General features: G+C 36.9%; 1 protein-coding gene across 5 annotated transcripts in view; it reads left to right on the plus strand.

Moving 5' to 3' along the window:
- NEGR1 (neuronal growth regulator 1) overlaps positions 1–19,142 on the plus strand; it is a 906,728-nt gene that overhangs the window by 467,886 nt on the left and 419,700 nt on the right. The gene's annotated exons all lie outside the window — the stretch shown is intronic.

Consider the following 19,142-nt stretch of genomic DNA (forward strand, 5'->3'; position numbering starts at 1 on the left):
AAAAATCACAAGCATTCTTGTACACCAATCACAGACAAACAGAGAGCCAAATCATGAGTGAACTCCCATTCACAATTGCTTCAAAGAGAATAAAATACCTAGGAATCCAACTTACAAGGGATGTGAAGGACCTCTTCAAGGAGAACTACAAACCACTGTTCAATGAAATAAAAGAGGATACAAACAAATGGAAGAACATTCCATGCTCATGGGTTGGAAGAATCAATATCGTGAAAATGGCCATACTGCCCAAGGTAATTTATAGATTCAATGCCATCCCCATCAAGCTACCAATGACTTTCTTCACAGAATTGGAAAAAACTACTTTAAAGTTCATATGGAACCAAAAAAGAGCCCGCATCGCCAAGTCAATCCTAAGCCAAAAGAACACAGCTGGAGGCATCACGCTACCTGACTTTAAACTATACTACAAGGCTACAGTAACCAAAACAGCATGGTACTGGTACCACAACAGAGACATAGATCAATGGAACAGAACAGAGCCCTCAGAAATGATGCCGCATAGCTACAACTATCTGATCTTTGACAAACCTGACAAAAACAAGAAATGGGGAAAGGATTCCCTATTTAATAAATGGTGCTGGGAAAACTGGCTAGCCATATGTAGAAAGCTGAAACTGGATCCCTTCCTTACACCTTATACAAAAACTAATTCAAGATGGATTAAAGACTTAAATGTTAGACCTAAAGCCATTAAAATCCTACAAGAAAACCTAGGCAATACCATTCAGGACATAGGCGTGGGCAAGGACTTCATGTCTAAAACACCAAAAGCAATGGCAACAAAAGCCAAAATTGACAAATGGGATCTAATTAAACTAAAGAGCTTCTGCACAACAAAAGAAACTACCATCAGAGTGAACAGGCAACCTACAGGGTGGGAGAAAATTTTTGCAACCTACTCATCTGACAAAGGGCTAATATCCAGAATCTACAATGAACTCAAACAAATTTACAAGAAAAAAACAAACAACCCCATCAAAAAGTGGGCAAAGGACATGAACAGACACTTCTCAAAAGAAGACATTTATGCAGCCAAAAAACACATGAAGAAATGCTCATCATCACTGGCCATCAGAGAAATGCAAATCAAAACCACAGTGAGATACCATCTCACACCAGTTAGAATGGCCATCATTAAAAAGTCAGGAAACAACAGGTGCTGGAGAGGATGTGGAGAAATAGGAACACTTTTACACTGTTGGTGGGACTGTAAACTCGTTCAACCATTGTGGAAGTCAGTGTGGCGATTCCTCAGGGATCTAGAACTAGAAATACCATTTGATCCAGCCATCCCATTACTGAGTATATACCCAAAGGACTATAAATCATGCTGCTATAAAGACACATGCACATGTATGTTTATTGCGGCACTATTCACAATAGCAAAGAGTTGGAACCAACCCAAATGTCCAACAACAATAGACTGGATTAAGAAAATGTGGCACATATATACCATGGAATACTATGCAGCCATAAAAATGATGAGTTCATGTCCTTTGTAGGGACATGGATGAAACTGGAAAACATCATTCTCAGTAAACTATCGCAAGGACAAAAAACCAAACACCGCATGTTCTCACTCATAGGTAGGAATTGAACAATGAGAACTCATGGACACAGGAAGGGGAACATCACACTCCGGAGACTGTTGTGGGGTGGGGGGAGGGGGGAGGGACAGCATTAGGAGATATACCTAATGCTAAATGACGAGTTAATGGGTGCAGGAAATCAACATGGCACATGGATACATATGTAACAAACCTGCACATTGTGCACATGTACCCTAAAACCTAAAGTATAATAAAAAAAAAAAACTTAGGGTGTTTGAAAGGAATTATTTTATTGATGCACCTTGAAATTCAATTTGTGTAAAAAGCAAGTTAAGGACATAAGGGGTGGTTATTTACTGATAGTGGAAAAGTAGCAAAGTTCTATGAACGAGTAATATGTTAAACCTTTTATCACTTCAACCATGATCCAGTTTATCAGTCATCATTGGCTCACTTAAATGGATAGGGAAAATTATAAGTAAAAAAAGTGGAGGAAGAGGATAGAAGAGGATGTACATGATGGATTTTACCAATAGCACATTTGGCTTGAGAATTGTTCCTTTTGTACCTGAAAGGAAGGGAGATACCTACTAATTAGAATCTTAGGACTTAGAGTATTGGCAGTCAATGTTATATAGTAAAAAGAACTTTGGGAAGGGCAATACATAATGGTAAAGAGATCAATTCAACAAGAAGAACTAAGTAACCTAAATATATATGCACTCAATACAGCAGCACTCAGGTTCATAAAACAAGTTTTTAGAGACCTGAAAAGAGACTTAGGTTCCCACACAACAATAGTGGGAGACTTTAACACACTATTGCCAATATTAGACAGATAATTGAGACAGAAAATTAACAAGGATATTTAGGACTTGACCTCAGCCCTGGATCAAGTGGATCTGATACAGATCTACAGAACTCTCCACCCAAAAACAACAGAATATACGTTCTTCTCATCAACACATGGCATTTACTCTACAATCAATCACATAAGTGGAAGTAAAACACTCCTCAGCAAATGCAAAATAACTAAAATTACAACTAACAGTTTCTCAGACCACAGCACAATCAAATTAGAACTCAGGATTAAGAAACTTCCTCAAAACCACACAACTACATGGAAATTGAACAACCTACTCCTGAATTACTCTTGGGTAAATAATGAAATTAAGGCAGAAATCAATAAGTTCTTTGAAACCAATGAGAGCAAAGAGACAACATACTGGAATATCTGGTATACAGCTAAAGCAGTGTTAAGAGGGAAATTAATAACACTAACTGCCCACATCAAAAAGCTAGAAAGATCTCAAACTGACACTCTGATGTTACAACTAAAATAAATAGAGAACCAAGAGCAAACAAACTTCAAAGCTAGCAGAAGACAAGAAATAACCAAGATCAGAGTGGAACTGAAGGAGAGAGTGACACAAAAATATTTCAAAAATCAATGAAGCCAGGAGCTAGTTTTTTGAAAAGATTAATAAAATAGACTGTTAGCTAGACTAATAAAGAAGAAAAAAGAGAAGAATCAAATAGACACAATAAAAAGTAAGACAGGGGATATCACCACTGACTCCACAGAAATGCAAACAACCATCAGATAATACTATAAACACTTCTATGCAAATAAACTAGAAAATCTAGAAGAAATGGACAAATTGGTGGATACATACACCCTCCCAAGGCTGAACCAGAAAGAAGTTGAATCTCTGAATAGACCAATAGTAAGTTCTGAAATTCAGACAGTAATAAATAGCCTGCCAACCATAAAAAGCCCGGGACCAGACAGATTTACAGCTGAATTCTACCAGAGCTACAAAGAGGAGCTGGTACCATTTTTTCTGAAACTATTCCAAAAAATTGAAAAGGAGGGACTTCTCTCTAACTCACTTTATGAGGCCAGCATCATCCTGATACCAAAATCTGACAGAGACACACACAAAAAAGAAAACTTCAGACAAATATCCCTGATGAACATTGATGCAAAAATCCTTGATAAAATACTTGCAAACTGAATCCAGCAGCACATCAAAAAGCATATTCACCATGATAAAGTCGGCTTCATCCCCAGGACACAAGGCTGTTTCAACACACACAAATCAATAAACAGAACTAAAGACAAAAACCCCATGATTATCTCAATAGATTCAAGAAAGACTTTTGATAAAATTCAACATCCCTTCAAGTTAAAATCTCTCAATAATCTAGGTATTGATGGAACGTTCCTCAAAATATTAAGAGACATTTATGACAAATCCACAGCCAATATCATACTGAATGGGCAAAAGCTGGAAGCATTCCCCTTGAAAACTGGCACAAGACAAGAGGTCATCTTTCACCACTCCACCACATAGTATTGGAAGTTCTGACAAGGGCAATCAGGCAAGAGAAAGAAATAAAATGTATTCAAATAGGGAGGGAGGAAGTCAAATGATCTCTGTTTGCAGATGACATTATGCTACATCTAAAAACCCCATAGTCTCAGCCCAGAAGCTTCTTAAGCTGATAAGCAAATTCAGCAAATTTCAGGATACAAAATCAATGTGCAAAAATCACATGCATCCCTATATACCAATAATAGACAAGCAGAAAGTCAGATCTTGAATGAACTCCCATTCACAATTGCTGCAAAGAGAAGGAAATATCTAGGAATACAGCTGACAAGAGAAGTGAAGGACCTCTTCAAGGAGAACTACAAACTACTTCTCAAAGAAATCAGAGAGAACACAAACAAATGGAAGAACATTCGATTCTCATGGGTAGGAAGAATCAATATCATGAAAATGACCATAGTTTCCAAAAGAATTTAGAGATTCAATGCTATTCCCATTAAACTACCATTGACATTCTTCACAGAATTAGAAAAAAACTACTTTAAAAGTCTTATGGGACCAAGAAAGAGCCCATATAGGGAAGACAACCCTGAACAAAAAGAAAAAAGCTGGAGGCATCATGCTATTTGACTTCAAACTATTCTATAAGGCTATAGTAACCAAAACAGCATGGTACTGGCACAAAAACAGACACATAGACCAATGGAACAGAATAGAGAACTCAGAAAGAAGACTGCACATCTACGACCATCTGATCTTCAACAAACCTGGCAAAAACAAGCAATGGGGAAAGGATTCTCTATTTAATAAGTGATGCTGGGAAAACTGGCTAGCCATATACAGAAAATTGAAACTCGACTCCTTCCATACACCTTATACAAAAATTGACTCAAGATGGATTAAAGACTTAAATGTAAAATCCAAATTTATAAAAATCCTAGAAGTAAATCTAGGCAGTACATTTCAGGACATAGGTATGGAGAAGATTGCATTATGAAAACGTCAAAAGCAATTGCAACAAAAGCAAAAATTGACACATCGAATATAATTACACTAAAGGGCTCAGCAAATGGGATCTAATTAAACTAAAGAGCCCAACAAAAGACACTGTCATCAGAATGAACAGACAATCTACAGAATGGGATAAAATTTTTGCAATCTCTCCATCTGACTAAGATCTAATATCTGGGATATACAAGGACTTTAAACAAATTTACAAGAAAAAAACACAAACACAACTCCATTAAAAAGTGAGCAAAGGACATGAATAGACACTTCTCAAAAGAAGACATTGATGCAGCCCACAAACGTTGAAACGAAGTACAACATCACAGATCATTAGAAAAATGCAAATCAAAACCGCAATAAGATACCATCTCACACCAGTCAGAATGGTGATTATTAAAAAGTCAAGAAACAACAGCGGCTGGCAAGGCTGTGGAGAAATAGGAACACTTTTACACTGTTGGTGGGAATGTAAATTAGTTCAACCATTGTGGAAGACAGTGTGGCAATTCCTCAAAGACCTAGAACCAGAAATACCATTTGACCCAGCAATCCCATTACTGGGTACACACCCAGAGGAATATAAATTGTTCTATTATAAAGATACATGCACACGTATGCTCATTGCAACACTATTCACAATACCAAAGGCATGGAATCAACCCAAATGCCCATCGATGATAGACTGGATAAAGAAAATGTGGTACATATATACCATGGAATACTGTACAGCCATGAAAAGGAATGAATTAATGTCCTTTGCAGGGGCATGGATGGAGCGGGAAGCCATTGTTGTCAGCAAACTAACACAGAAACAGAAAACCAAACACTGCATGTTCTCAGTTATAAGTGGGAGCTGAACAATGAGAACACATGGACACAGGGAGGGGAACAACACACACTGTGGCCTGTTGGGGGATAGGGGGAGGAAGAGCATCCGTATAAATAGCTAATGCATGTGGGGCTTAATACCTAGGTTATGGGTTGATAGGTGTAGCAAACCACCATGGCACATGTTTACCTATATACTAAACCTACAATCTGTGCACATGTATCCTATAAGAAAATAAATAAAATAAAGTAAAATAAAATATAATAAATAAAATAAAATAAAATAAAATAAAATAAAATAAAACAAATAGAACTTTGGATATTGAGTCAAAAGACCTGGGTTTGAATCCTGGCTCTATTATTTTCTTTCATTAATTTATTTCTTTATTCCGTAAACATTAATTTAGCAACTACTATCTACCAGACACTTTTCAAAAGGCTGAGAAGAAATAATAAACAAATTGAAAACTTCTTCTCTAAAACAGGCTTATATTCTAGTTGCTTTACATGTCTAGAGAAGAGCGAAAGAGTTCATATAATTAGTAAGTAAGTAAATAAATTAAATAGTGTAATTTCAAATTATAAGTACTATAAAGAAAATGAAAGGAGTTATGAGATAGCCACTGACGTGGGCCAAGGGTGTACAGCTGCTATGTAATAAGGTGATTAGGAAAGGAGGTGACATTGGATCTGAATAAGAAAGAACCACCTATATGAATGAAGAATTCCAGTGACAGGAGCAAACAGATAGCTCTTTTATCTCAGATAAGGAACTTGAGTTTTCTGCGCCTGAATTCCTTTATTAATAAATTATGATAATATTCCCTCAAGAGTTGCTATAAAAATAAATAATATGTGGCACAATACCCAGGAAATAGTAAGAAATCATTAAAATAGGATTTGCTTTTAATATTTCGTCATGGAGATGGTTACAGTTCCCTGAAAGATTTAGGAGGTAAATATAATCTACCTTTTGTGCAGACTCCTTCAGTTAAAACACCTAAAGTTCTAATGAAGATGTTTCACAGAGCCTACAGCAGAATCTTTCAGCATTATATCTATTGTTAAAAACCACCAGAATGTCAAGACAAGTTTTCGAGAATGCCTGTTTTATGGAAAAGCAAATTTGAGAAACATATACCTTAATAAACAAGGATTAACAGATCCATTAGTCCATTCTTGTGCTGCTATAAAGAAATGCTTGATACTGGGTAATTTATAAAGAAAAGAGGTTTAATTGGCTCACAGTACCACAGGCTGTACAGGAAGCATGGCTGGGGAGGCCTCAGGAAACTTATAATCATGGTGGAAGGCAAAGAGGAAGCAGGCACATTTTCCATGGCTGGAGCAGGAAGAAGAGAGAGAAGGGAGAGGAGCTTACACACTTTTAAACAACCAGATCTCCTGAGTACTCACTGAGTATAATGAGAACAGCAAGGGGGAAATCTGCCCCCATGATCCAATCACCTCCCACCAAGCTTCTCCTCCAACATTGGGGATTATAATTCGACATGAGGTTTGAGTGGAGATAGGAATCCAAACCATATCAACAAATTTGACAAATCTTAAACAATATTGCTCTTTCAGTAAACTCATTAAAAAGCTTTTAATGCGTTTCAATATTGTACATTTGATATGGTATTACAGTATTAATACTCTTTCTGTTCTATTCATGGTTATGATTAGATTATCTGACTGGAAAATTACAAGATTTACTAAAAGGTTTGTGGCTCAAATGAATACTGCAGATCCTGGAAGGGAAGCACACCATACTGTCAATTCCATTCTCTGTGTAAAAGAAAAACCATGATTTCAAAAATGTCATTACTGTATAATTAGACACTTTTTTAATAATTTGAAATGAATAGGAAAGCAGCCATTAGGTCCTAGAACACAAAGGAAAGCTTAACCAAAGCATAGGTTAAGGGTAGCTTAACCTCTTCCTTACCCCAAAGCTGCTCTGCTGTCTGCCATTGCTGGTTAATCCAGAGTGCAGATTGTGCACCGAAGATTGCTAGCTAGAATAAATGATAATATATCATTTCCTTGAACATGAGCAGCTCATGATTCATAATCAACTTCATCTGGATCAACCATCGCAGTTCACTGACAATAAAAATCTTTTGAAAATCTTTTAAGAGACAATTACCATTTGTCTGAGATGGTTTTAGTTTCCCTTCATGCAAAACTTTTACATTTTTTCCTTGACTTGCTTAAAGCAATTTGTCTGTTAGGATCACAGGTTGGCAAGACTTTCAGAAATCATGTATTAAACTTATGTACCTGTAACCAAGTGACACTGGAGTCACTTTAGAATGTTGAGCATGTGAATTACTACGTGTGTGTGCGTGCGCGCACACACACACTCACACACACACACATTGGACATGTTAGCTTCATTTTGTCAGAAAGTTATATGCCATATATAATAATACTATGACTCAGAGAATAGTTAATAGAGACATTCTTATTTATTTGTTTACTTTTATTCATTATTGCTATGGATACCTTTGATAAAGAGAAGGATTTTTAGATTGTGGATGTTTAATTAGTCCTTTTTGATCATCTGTATTCATTACTTTGCAAAATCTTGAAGGGCATACTTGATTTACTTTTATTACCCCAATGCCTAATACAACGCCTAAGAAATAGATGACACACAAGAAATATTTTGTGAATAAATGATCATGGCAACTTAGCTTACTGTTGCTTCACATGTGGGTGGCACTTAAATCACTCTTTGAAAAGCAAGATAAATGACATAGCTGGCTGAATTTCCATGGCAGTAAATTTCTAAAGACGAGACCAAGGCTTATTATATCTGTTTACTTAACTGCCTTGTGTAATGATGATGGGAGAAGTGTGATGATGCAGGTTAATAAAAAACTCAGAGAAGCACCACTTTCCACAAGGGCACACACTCTTTTGCAACACGAATAAATTGGAAACAATGAATGAAGGGATAGCCATTTTTCTTTCCTGTGTATCCATCACTTATCAGCACCCCCACCCATGCTGCTTTTGCACACACGGAGATGTATGTTTAATAAGCAATAGGTAAAGCTCTTTAAAAGGATGCTTCTCAATCACAATGCAACTAAGGGTCTAACCACGTAAATGGAAAAATAAAACCACATACACACACTCTTATTAGGTTTTACTAGCCAGTGATGAATTGGCATATATAGAAAACAAGCTACAGGTAGACAGGTGTTGTTAGTGTCATTTATGTTTGCTTTGACCTATGTTGGTATGCATTGATTTAGAAGCTTTAGATAGTTTACTATAAGAGGAGGAAAATCACATATTCTTTTTTGGGTGTCTACCACTGTGGAAAAAAATGTCTCATTTTCTATTGTTCTTTTTTTTCTGAAATAAGAATATGTAGCAAGGAATTGGGGGAAGATGTTATGCCACAGATCCTTTTCATTTTCATGTTACTACTTTTAGAAGTTCAGAACTAGCATTACCTTGGATTGCAGAGCAAGTGAAGTACATTCTTTTGTTTATTCAAAAATCATGCAGCTACAGTAAGAAGTATCATAAAGGCTCTTTTGAGCTGCATGTGTGGAATATACTTGCAGGCCTGAACCAGCTGTGTGACTGACAGGCTCCCTAACCTCTCTCCTCAGGCTTACTTCATCTGTAAAACAGGGAAAATATTTACCTGGCATAATGACTGTGAGAAACAAATAATCTAGTTAAATCATATTTAGCACTCAAATATATTTGTTTTCATCTCCACCATCTATACCTATAGGAGGGTGAGGGACTATTTTGAGTTATTTCAAACAGAATCTAAAAAATCCATAGTAGATACTGAAGAATTTAAAGTGATAGTGAAATTCATAAAGTTTGAAAAATCATGGAACATTTATTTCTTCTCTTTTGATTGGATTCAGTTCCTCATTTTTAAAACGATTTCAGAGTGATTTTCCCTCTTAAGAGTTACAGCTTTTTGGTGTTTGTGGTGGTGATATTACTGGTATGTTTTGCTTTTTCTTGCAAAAAGTTGTATGATATCCTGTGCCATTTTATACATTATGGACCAATAACTTTTCTTATTTTCCTCTCATTTCAGTTATTTACTGTTTGACATAAATAAATGGTATTTTAAAAATCTTTTAAAGGATACAACATGTGTATATGTATAAGAATCAGATAGTAGATATTTTCTGGGAGAGTGGAACAAATTATAATATATGACCAATCTCCTTTTTATGCATTTTTATATTTATGAAAACAGAAATAAATAAAAAAGAATCTGCTTAGAAATCTCAAAGCTTTTTTGGTGATACTCACTGTTTCCCTCTCAGTTGCAGATGAGCTTCGTAGTGTGCAAGTTACTCAGGTAGGAAGTAAGAATAAACTTTAGTAAGAAACTGCTTACTGGATTTGTCTCCTCCAAATTTTGGGTTGAAATGTTGATTTTTAAAAATTTTGAAATGGTTTGTTACCTTAGACTTTGTAAATGCAGAAAAAGCATAAAGTGAGGTTAAATCCAAATAAAATAAAAAATCAGAGCATTGTATGCAGCTAAATTAAGCGTGAACAATTTCCATTAACCTCAGTTCCTCTTCAAGAGGAATTCATTAAATCATTAGATTTGGAATGTAGTATCACTTTCTACTATTTCTGTTTTTGGCCATTGCAACTTCTATCTGTATACACTTCTGATCAGTCTTTTTACAGGGTGTTTTACTGTTATATTTTGTTGTTTATTTGATTGACTTCTCTTTTATCTATTACATAAAATGTTTAATTTCTCTGTCCATAAATGTTTTAAGTTTGCATTTTAAATTGTAAGTCTTTTTAGCCATATTTCAGTGCTTTATTTCACAGAAATAATATGAAATGCTTTCTAATTACCTTAAAATGTCCCATACAGTATTTATTTTAAAAACAGATAGACATGGACGGGCGCGGTGGCTCACGCCTGTAATCCCAGCACTTTGGGAGGCTGAGGCAGGCAGATCACAAGGTCAGGAGATCGAGACAATCCTGGCTAACACGGTGAAACCCTGTCTCTACTAAAAATACAAAAAAAAATTAACCGGGCATGGTGGTGGGCCCCTGTAGTCCCAGCTACTCGGGAGGCGGAGGCAGGAGAATGGCATGAACCTGGAAGGCGGAGCTTGCAGTAAGATGAGATCACACCACTGCACTCTAGCCTGGGCAACAGAGCAAAACTCCATCTCAAAAAAAAAAACAAAAAAACAGATTGACATGTCTCTGCAGTACTGAAGTTAATGTGGTATGCTAGGATGTAGGATGGGAATTAAAAGGTATTAGTGCCAAAAGACAACTTCATTTCAGATAAGTCTGAGGCCTTATCTGACATGTACTGGTTTCAACACTTGGGGACATTAACTACCCACTTTTTAAATTTTTATTAGAATAAGATTATTGCCTTATAGGGCCATTGTGAGTATTCAATGGAATAATGTATACAAATAGCTTACCACAGTTTTGGGAAAATAATAATTTCTTCATTAGTATGAAGTTTTGCCCATATTATAACAATTTCCTGAACCAGTTTATGGCACTGACATCAGGAACCTGTAGGGAAAGAAAGAAAAATACATGCTAGATTTTTTTTGTTTTACAATAGTGGGTAGGAGGAATTTTCAAAAGGATTTTGAGTTGAAATTATTTCTTACTTTTTATAGACCTACACACTCATTTGATACTTTTTTATATTACAGTATTAAAAATCTTTGTTATCATAGGGCTTTACACTTTAACCATTTTAAGCCCTAAATCATAGGGATTCCAACTACAGTATGAAAGACAGAACTTTAAGATGATGGTAAAAATTCACATGGTGCTTAACTTCAGGAGCTAGATTTTTTAATATTTTATAATATATTTTCTTAAAAATTTTAATATAACTTTAATATATCTTCTTGGCCAGACCAAATCAACAGTTGATTAAAAAGGTATTGGTCAGAGAACTAACCTGTCCAATGGAAAAAGCAACGGTTTTGTTTATTGTGCCATGGTTTTTCATAATACGCTTTATATGTATTGCCCACTGCAATATTCAGATTCTTGAGTTAGATATTGCTTAATTTTAGAAATAATAATGGAAATTTCTTGGCAAATTTGTGGCCGATATTTTGCACACACTGAATTTTAAGAAAGGTAATAGATTGAAATCCTTACTTCATATTGAGATTATTTTCAATCATTTTTATTTGGATAATGAGAACTTAAGCAGTTTGCAAAAGCAAATTTTCCATAGTCATTATTTTTTCATTAACCACTTAATTTCTGTTTGCTTTTCCTGTGCCTATTACTGAGAACATGAATAAAAATTTGCTATTAAAATAAACCAGGTGCACAAGCATTTCAATTCTTTGCTATTTTACATTACAGCAGGCAAGTAGTTAAGCATTTAACAAAAGAAATACGAGAAATTGTAAATATTGTTTGCAAACTGTAATGAGCTTGCAGTGAAATATCTAGCTAAATACAACATTCCAATTATCTCTAAAATTATGTTGGTGTGTTATTATCCTTGAAAGTGATATTCAAAAACAGTGCAAAGACATCTCTGTGATATCGGGTGAAATTCAGCCCCGATATTTCATGTAGGTTCTTTTCTGTTTTCCCTAAGTGTCGGCCAGTCTGAGAAATAAAGGGAAAGAGTACAAAGGAGAGAAATTTTAAAGCTGGGTGTCCAGGGGAGACATCACATGTCGGCAGGTTCTGTGATGCCCCCTGAGCCGTAAGACCAGCAAGTTTTTATTAGTGATTTCAAAAAGGGAGGGAGTGTACGAATAGGGTGTGGGTCACAGAGATCACATGCTTCACAAGGTAATAAGATATCACAAGGTAAATGGAGGCAGGGTGAGATCACAGGACCACAGGACCGGGGCGAAATTAAAATTGCTAATGAAGTTTCGGGCACACATTGTCATTGATAACATCTTATCAGGAGAGAGGGTTTGAGAGCAGACAACTGGTCTGACCAAAATTTATTAGGTGGGAATTTCCTCATCCTAATAAGCCTGGGAGTGCTAAGGGAGACTGGGGCTTATTTCATCCCTACAGCTGTGACTGTAAAAGACAGCCGCCTCCAAAGCAGCCATTTTAGAGGCCCACCCTCAGGGGTGAATTATCTTTCTCAGGGATGTTCCTTGCTAAGAAAAAGAATTCAGCGATATTTCTCCCATTTGCTTTTGAAAGAAGAGAAATATGGCTCTGTTCCACCCAGCTCACTGGCAGTCAGAGTTTAAGGTTATCTCCCTTGTTCCCTGCACATTGCCGTTACCCTGTTCTTTTTTCACGGTGCGCAGGTTTCATATGTTCAAACACACGTGCTCTACAAACAATTTGTGCAGTTAACACAATCATCACAGGGTCGGGAGGCAACATACATCCTCCTTAGTTTACAAAGATGACTAGATTAAGAGATTAAAGTAAAGACAGGCATAGGAAATCACAAGGGTATTGACTGGGGAAGTGATAAGTGTCCATGAAATCTTCACAATTTATGTTCAGAGATTGCAGTAAAGACAGGCATAGGAAATTATAAAAGTATTAATTTGGGGAACTAATAAATGTCCATGAAATCTTCACAATTTATGTTCTTCTGCCGTGGCTTCAGCCGGTCCCTCCGTTCGGGGTCCCTGACTTCCCACAACACTGTGATTCCACATGTGAACCTAAACTGGCTGGTGTCTGTGTATGCAGTCTGTACTTACACTGTACTATGAGGCCAGCTACTGGACCATGGCCAGCAGATCTCTTAGAACTGCATTGCATGCATGACATCTGTTCTTACTAATTAATTCACCTTGCAACATTCACATTAGTTGGGAAGCTTGGCAACAGGACCTGTTATTGCTGTTTATTATCAACTTTATAAAACATGAAAAAACAAACACAGCCTAAGGTAAGTGTCATGTTCCTAGCAGTCATCTCCAAATATTACATAGAATACCAACTTTATATAAATATCAGAAATGAAATGGCAGGGTTGTATACTAGACTCCTGATTCCTCTCCCTGTTATCAACGTTGATTTATTATTTTGTTATTATTCTATTCATATTTAATAAAAAATTTAATGAAGGTAGTAAATATTTTATATTTACAATATAAGCCTTAGAAGTACAAATATGAAGGTCATTATTCTTTGACTAGCAGAGAAGAAAATATAAATACATTTCTATTAATTTAACAAATGCTTATTAAACATTTATTATCTGACAGAATCTATTCTAGGCACTGAAGTGAACAGTGACCAAGATCAACAAAAATTTCTATTCAAGAAACTTTGGTTTTAGTAAGAAGGGACAAGAAACAAAACATATAAGTAATTTATGTAATACGTCAGAAGGTGGTATGTTCTATGAAGACTTTTTTTTATCAAGGAAGATAGGTAAAATTTGTAAACAGAATGTTCAAGGAAATCATTTTGACATTTTGACAACATTCCAATTATCTCTAAAATTATGTTGGTGTGTTATTATCCTTGAAAGTGATATTCAAAAACAGTGCAAAGACATCTCTGTGATATCGGGCGAAATTCAGCCCCGATATTTCACATAGGTTCTTTTCTATTTTCCCTAAGTATCTGCCGGTCTGAGAAATAAAGGGAAAGAGTGCAAAGGAGAGAAATTTTAAAGCTGGGTGTCCAGGGGAGACATCACATATCGGCAGGTTCCGTGATGCCCCCTGAGCCATAAAACCAGCAAGTTTTTATTAGTGATTTCAAAAAGGGAGGGAGTGTACTGATAGGGTGTGGGTCACAGAGATCACATGCTTCACAAGGTAATAAGATATCACAAGGCAAATGGAGGCAGGGTGAGATCACAGGACCACAGGACCAGGGCGAAAGTAAAATCGCTAATGAAGTTTCGGGCACACATTGTCATTGATAACATCTTATCAGGAGAGATTTGGACAAATCTATATTTGGACACTATATTTGGACAAAGAATTAAAAGAAGTACAAGGAAAAATCTATGCATATATCTGAAGGGAGAGTCCAGATAAATGAAACCGCAAGTTATGGCCCCTGAGCCATGGAAATGCCAGAGAGCAAGGAAATAATGGAGCTGCTAGAAAAATAGATTATATTGGAAAAGCAACAGGATGTAGAGAGGAAGGCCACTATTAGCCATTGGACAGACTATACCCCTGGCTCTGAGTGTGATGGTATATTATTCTGCTTGAGCTACCATAACAGAATACCAAAGACCGAGTGACTTAACTGAAGATATTTATTTTTATAGAACTTCATGATCAAGGTGCTATTAGGGATGGTTTCTGGTGGTATCTTTCTTCCTGACTCATATATAGTCACATTCTGGTTGTGTCTTCACGTGGCCATTTTTCTGTGTGTATGAAGAAAGAAAGAGAGCTCTGATGTCTCTGTCTCTTATTATAAGGACATCAGTCATATTAGATTAGGGGCCAACCAGGATGACCTCATTTAAGGTTAGTTACCTCCTTAAAGGCCCTATCTACAAACCCTTAAAGTCACATTGGAGGTTAGGATTTCAACATATAAATTTGGAGGAACACAATTTGGCCTATAAAATTCTCACCTCTGGCCCACTTCCCCAAATTCATGTCCTCACTTACAATACATTCACCCCATGCTAAGAGCACCAAAAGTCTTAACCCATTTCAGCATAAATTTCAAGTTCAAATTCTCATCTAAATATCATCTAAATAGAATATAGGTGAGTCAAGAGGTATGCCTCATCCTGAGGCAAAGTTCCTGGCCAGCTATGAACCTGTGAAACAAGACTAGTTATGTGTGTTAAAATTACAACAGTGGATTAGGAATAAGATAAACATTCCCATTCCAAGAGAGAGAAATCAGAAAGAAGAAAGACATGGTGAGTCCCAAGCCACTCTAAAACCTATCAAGGCACTTTCTTAGATCTTAAGGCTTAAGAATACCCTGTTTGGCCAGATCCAGATGCTCTGCTCTCCAGGCCCAATAAGGCAGCGGCATCACCTCCATAGCCTTAAGCATTATCCTGCCCCCATGACTCTTTAAGGGGCAGTTTGGCTACTGAAATCTAGGAGGTGGCCCCACCCTCTCTGAGAAGTAAATAATCTTGCTTCCTGGGCATGCATGCTCTGGGCCTGTGGTGCAAGTGGGAGCTCTGATGATGTCTGAATTACCTTCAAGGTCACTCCTTCTTTTTTTGAAGGATAAAGCATGATAACATATGAATAGCTCTGTTTTCCTTTGCTGGCTACTGGAGACATAGCTGATTAAATCCATGGGCAATCTCTTTATGGAGTACTTGTTCAGCCATACCTTTGTTGTCCCTTCCAGAACACACTTTCTTATTTTTTTGCAGTATGTATATTCTCTAAATCTTTAAGTTCTGTTTTTTTTTTTTTTCTGTTAATAATTTCTTCTTCTCCTTATTTCTCTCCTTTCTCATAAGCAGTAAGGAAAACCCAAGCTGCATCTTCAACACTTTGCTTAGGAATCTTTTCAGCTAAATATCTAAGTTTATTGTTTTTAAGCTCTACCTTCCACAAAACACTAGAACACAATTCAGCCAAGTTTTTGCCACTTCATAGCATGAACCATTTTTCTTTCAGTCTATGATAACATGTTCCTCATTTTCAGCTGAGATCCTACCAGAGCATCTTTAGTGTTCGTATTTCTACTAACATTATGTTAATGATATATATGTTCTCTAAAACTATAATAGCTTGCACTACTGTCTTCCTCTTTCAGAACTCTCATCAGAATCACCTTTAATGTCCTTATTTCTGCTAACAACAGAATGCAGTACATAACAGATAAGAAACTACTGGGGTGTTTGGGCGAAATGCAATGCAATCTGATTGATTTTATTAGAATTACTGTGACTTCTGTGTTGAGAACTGATTGCCTGGGACATGGACAGTAGCAGGAGAAGTTAGGAGGCTCTAAAGTTTTTCTGATAATAGATGTGGAGTGTGAGAATAAGAGGGAAACCAAGGGTGATTTCAAGGATTTTAGTTTGAACAAATTGGAAAAACTAGTTATGATTAACTGAGATAAGAAAGGCTGACATGATAGTTTGAGTGGAAAAAACAAGAGTTTTCATTAGACATGTTGAGATATGCACTAGACAACCATGTGAAGATACTGAGCAGAGAATTGTATATCTAATCTTGAACCCAAGGGAAAGAAATGAAGGAGATCTGTGTCTACAATTCAGGGAAGTGTTGTTGAATTTTTAGTTGGTATTTCAAACCATAAAATGTGATGGACTCACTAAAGCAGTAATGAAGATAAAAGGAGGTCCAACAATCTATGCTTGAGATGCTCTAACATCAGGAGACTAGTGAGACAGGGGAAAAAAACCATCAGAGCTGACTGGCAAAGAGAGGCCAGTAAAGGCTAGTAGAAAACTAGGAGAGTGTGATGTCCAGAAAAGAGGAGAAAATGTTTCAAGGGGAACAAAGTGATCAATTATTCTAAACGTTGAGTAATATACTAAGTAAGATGAGAGCTGAGAACCGGTCACTGGGTTAAGTAATGTGCCTCATCGTAGGGTGGTAGGAAAGAAGGTAGTTGCAAGGAAGTAGTAGTGGTGAAAGTGTAATTAGAAAGAAATCAAGAAAAAATTATATGATGACTACAAACACTATTTTGAGGCATTTTATGTTTACTGAGACAGTAAACATAAAAGATTGCTCAAGAGGTTTTTTGTTGTTTTTGTTTCTGTTTATTTTTTCTTAAAGATTGAGGAACACATGCTATGGGAATGATCTAATAAAGGTAAAACACTGGATGATGTGGGAGAGAATGGGAGGATTAGTGAAATGAAGCCCTTGAGTAGTTAAAGTGAAAGGACTTAGTGCTCAAGTGGAGGGATGAGGCTGGATGGGAACAGAGTCCTCTGTTAACAAAGAAGGCAAAGCATAAGCGCACAGAGGCTACCATGTGGAAAGAAAGCAAATAATTTTGATGGAAAGTGGAATATGAGGATATGAACAGTATGTTACAGGGATAAGGAAGAGGGATGGGGAGAGGGACAAACTAGGATTTTTGAGCATCTACAGTATGTAAGGAGTTCTGCAAATAATAAACTTAAGAACTAAAACCATACAGACCCTGGAGGAAAACCTAGGCAATACCATTCAGGACAGAGGCATGGGCAAAGACTTTATGATCAAAACATGAAAGGCAATGGCAACAGAAGCCAAAATTGACAAATGGGATCTAATTAAACTAAAGAGCTTCTGTACAACAAAAGAAACTATCATCAGAGTGAACAGGCAACCTAAAGAATGGGAGAAAATTTTTGCAATCTATCCATCTGACAAAGGGCTAATATCCAGAATCTGCAAAGAACTTAAACAAATTTACAGGAAAAAAACAAACAATCCCATCAAAAAGTGGGCAAAGGATATGAACAGACATTTCTCAAAAGAAGACATTTATGCAGCCAACAAATGTATGAAAAAAGCTCATCATCACTGGTCGTTAGAGAAATGCAAATCAAAACCGCAATGAGGTACCATCTCACGCCAATTACAATGGCGATCATTAAAAAGTCAGGAAACAGCTGGGTGCAGTGGCTCACACATGTAATCCCAGCACTTTGGGAAGCCAAGGTAGGCAGATCCCAAGGTCAGGAGATGGAGACCATTCTGGCTAATACGGTGAAACCCCGTCTCTACTAAAAATACAAAAAATTAGCCAGGCATGGTGGTATGCTCCTGTAGTCCCAGCTACTCAGGAGGCTGAGGCAGGAGAATCGCTTGAACCCAGGAGGCAGAGGTTGCAGTGAGCCGAGATCGTGCCTCTGCACTCCAGCCTGGGTGACAGAGCGAGACTCCATCTCAAAAAAAAAAAAAAAAAGGTCAGGAAACAACAGATGCTGGAGAGGATGTGGAGAAATAGGAACACTTTTATACTGTTGGTGGGAGTATAAGTTATTTCAACCATTGTGGAAGGCAGTGTGGCAATTTCTCAAGGATCTAGAACCAGAAATACCATTTGATCCAGCAATCCCATTACTGGGTATATACCCAAAGGATTATAAATCATTCCACCAAAAAGACACATGCTCACCTGTGTTTACTGTGGCACTGTTCACACTAGCAAAGACTTGGAACCAATCCAAATGCCCATCAATGACAGACTGGATAAAGAAAATGTGGCACATATACACCATGGAATACTATTTAGCCATAAAACAGAATGAGTTCATGTCCTTTGCAGGAACGTGGATGAAGCTGGAAACCATCATTCTCAGCAAACTAATGCAGGAACAGAAAACCAAACACCATATGGTCTCACTCATAAGTGGAAGTTGAACAATGAGAATACATGGACACGGGGAGGTGAATATCACACACTGGGGCCTGTCAGAGGGTGGAGTGCTAGGGGAGGGATAGCATTAGTAGAACTATCTAAT

This window comes from Hylobates moloch, unplaced genomic scaffold, assembly GCF_009828535.3.
Source record: "Hylobates moloch isolate HMO894 unplaced genomic scaffold, HMol_V3 SCAFFOLD_5, whole genome shotgun sequence".
NCBI lineage: Eukaryota > Metazoa > Chordata > Mammalia > Primates > Hylobatidae > Hylobates > Hylobates moloch.